Below are 3,659 nucleotides of genomic sequence, written 5' to 3' on the forward strand. Positions count from 1 at the left end.
TGTTCTTGAGCTAATCTGAAGGCCACATGAAGTTTGGAGGTCTGTAGTGATTGACTCTCCAGAAAGTTGGCGACCTCTTCGCACTATGCGCGTCAGCATCCGCTGACCCCGCTCCGTCAGTTTACGTGGCCTACCACTTCGTGGCTGAGTTGCTGTCGTTCCCAAACACTTCCATTTTCTTATAATACAGCTGACAGTTGACTGTGGAATATTTAGGAGCGAGGAAATTTCACGACTGGATTTGTTGCACAGGTGGCATCCTATCACAGTTCCACGCTGGAATTCACTGAGCTCCTGAGAGCGACCCATTCTTTCACAAATGTTTGTAAAAACAGTCTGCATGCCTATGTGCTTGAATTTATACACCTGTGGCCATGGAAGTGATTGGAACACCTGATTCCAATAATTTGGATGGGTGAGCAAATACTTTTGGCAATATAGTGTATGTCTGCGAGGTAAGCCAGCCTGGCGCACCACCTCTCATCTGCAAGCTTGTCCTTGTGTGGAACCGCGTGTTCTCGTGAAAACTCCAAAAGCTCTTCCCGAAGCTCATAAAGACGGGATAGGACCTTCCCCCGTGATAACCAGCGTACCTCTGTGTGGAGAATGAGGCTTTTGTGGTCGGCTCCCATCTGGGTGCACAATTGGGAGAAGAGGCGAGATTTCAGGGGCCTTGTTTTGATGTAATTCACCATCTGCACAGCCTGATCCAGCACCTCAGTCAACTCTGGAGGCATGGTTTTAGCAACTAATGCCTCTCCATGCAAAATGCAGTGGTTTGTCACAATGTGCGGGTTTTGCGCTTTCACCTTTGCAATAAATCCTTTCACTCTCCCTATCATGCATGCTGCACCATCTGTGCAAAGGCTGACGCACATGTTCCAGGTTAACTTGTTCTGTTTTAAATAGTCATTAGTTACCCTGAATATTTCTTCTCCCGTTGTATAATTTTCCATTTCTTTGCAAAAAAAAAAAGTCTCTTTGATAGAGTCCCCATCAACATATCTGATGTTAGCCAGGAGTTGGGCAGCCCCACTAATGTCAGTAGACTCGTCTATTTGTAGGGAAAATCTGCTACTTGCCTGCAGTTTCTCCATCAAATGTTGCTCAATGTCTTCTGACATGTCGTCCATTCTTCTTTTGATTGTGTTATCAGACGACGGTACTTTGGATAGCTCATTTGCGGCATCTGGACCCAGCATGACACCTGCGATTTTTTTGCAAGCAGGGAGGATGAGTGTCTCTGCTATTGTGTGAGGTTTCTTTTGCTTTGCAATAAGCTCTGCTAGCATGTAACTAGCCTCCATCGCCTTTTCAGACGTTTTCACACAACCCAACAGACGGTCTTGTTGCCTTAGGTTTAGATCCTGTGCTCTTTTGAAATAGGCCAGGTTTCTATCAACGTAGGAGGGATGCTTGGTTACCAGGTGCCTTTTAAGCTTGCTGGGAACCATGTTCGCATTAGCTAACTTCTCCCGACAGAGGACGCACTCGGGCAGAGGGGTGTTGACGTCCCCAGTCCAACTAAAGCCATAAGACAGGTAACTGTCATGATATTGTCTGCTTACAGATTTTTCTCTTTTTTCCTTTGGTGGGTGGTCAGCAGTCTCTGCACTGGGGGTTGGTGGTTTGCTCCGCACAAGAAAACGCTCCATTTTCCCTCTGTTTCGTTTCTTTGTAAACCAACTTTGAATGTGTCAGTCTTATAATTCCTACCTGCGCATCTCCGTGGTCAGGGAGTTCTCCTTGAGTTTTTTTTTTTTCTTTTTAGATTATTTTAATGTAGTTTGCCTCTGTTTTGTGGAAATGAATGCAAACAAAGTAGTGATATGACCGTATAGGCTTTTTATTTTTCTGTTATTATATTGTAATTGTGGCCAGTATGGCCCCACGCCCAGTCGTTGACACAAGGGGGAGCAAGCAACTCAAAGACCCAAACTGTGAAGCACTTAAGTTTAAGTGTTTTATTTATACAAAAAGCCACAGTAAAAGTGGCATAATAAAACAGTCCTTTTCTTTTCCTGATAAAACCTATAATTCAAGAGTTTTCCTTAAAAATCAGAGGCTGGAAGTTGGGCTCCGCTTCAGGGCCATGCAGAGACCACTAAAGGGGCAGGTGCTCAAAAAAAAAAAAAGGGCACATCGCATTTTAGGACAGAATATTAACAAAGTCACATAGCTTTCAGAGTTTAATGAACAATGATAAATTACAAAATTGTGAGACATACAATCAAAGCTAAGGGAAATCTCTACATAGAACATAGAACTATGCATATGTAAAATATTTTATTAGTAATTTCTTTCTGCAGGTCTATTTTGTTATAGGAAAGTATTACAATATTCAAACCTGCAATTTAGCCAAATATGTAAATCAGAGCTGGACCAGCAGACATATTTTGTCTTTACAGAATTAAACTGTTAAAAATGCATACAAGGGCACAATGCAACCTTTTAGTGTACTGTAATCTATAAAAAAAGGAATGTCTGCCTGGTTTGCTGTACTGACAGTGGAGATGGAGACGGTCCATTCAGAAAAGCAGAGCTGCTGCATCAAACTTTAACGTGGAACTGCAGAAAAAAAAAAGAACAAAAGCAAACATTTTATTAATGCATGTCACCATGAGAAAAGCCTACTCTGTTTGTGTCTTAGTGTATTTTGTAAGTACCTATATACATTTTCTTCAATCTTTCCCCTTTGTTTTTTCTTGTCAGTTTCTCTTTTCTTTTTTTCCTCATTGTCTCATCTTTTCTGTGTTGAGTGAAGGTCAATGTCTTATTTATTTCAGTCTCTTGCCTTTCTTTTTCCCCCAAACTAAATCCAAGATTATGATCCAAAAACTTATTTTCTGTCATGGTGATTTAACAGTTTTAAAAAAAATGTCCAACTTTTAAGCATTTTTGCTATTTTTGTTCTCTTTTGTTCACAGCAGCAGTTTTCTGTTAGCCATGTCTTTAAAAATGTTAATAACCTAATTGTGAATGATTGGCACATCCTTCTCGATTGCCAACAAAAGAAGGTCTGACAACCGATCCTCCTTGCATAAGCTGCGCAGTTTTGTTTTCACCAGCTTCATACATTATATCTATCATATATCTATCATGGTAGTTCTGGATGAGTTCTTCTTCAAGATACATTTACCTAACGCTAGAATAAATGCAATGTACATCATGCAGCAAAGGAAATTAGAAAATCAGACATATATCCATTATGGAGATGATAGATTTTTGATGGGCGATGTGCCCCTATTGCATAAGTAATACTGAAGAATGTCCTACTATCATTAACGACACAGGGAAGCTTTTTAGTTATCTTGCTTTGCTAGCAAAGTCATTAGCTAGCAGCTAGCTCATAGCACAAGAACAACAGCCTAATGTCTGTATGATAAAAATACTGAATCGATAGATAAGAACAGCTTTTCCTCACCTGGCTGTCTCCTCCCGCTCAGTAGTTCTTCAGAGAAAGGCGCGCCGCGTCCTATACTTTCCTCCGTTTAAACCGCTACTCTTTGCTAAAGTAGAGAAATTATACAACGTTCAAAGTTTTCCGTTGTCTGACAAGTAGGAAGCCTACTCCAGTATTTTCACAAAAAATTATGTTTTTTAATTCACAAAAAAACTGTTCTGTAATCATTACAGAATAGTTTTTTGTGAATTAAAAA

The sequence above is a fragment of the Cyprinodon tularosa genome, unplaced genomic scaffold (assembly GCF_016077235.1).
Source record: "Cyprinodon tularosa strain WSP-4 unplaced genomic scaffold, ASM1607723v1 ctg884, whole genome shotgun sequence".
Taxonomy (NCBI): Eukaryota; Metazoa; Chordata; class Actinopteri; order Cyprinodontiformes; family Cyprinodontidae; genus Cyprinodon; species Cyprinodon tularosa.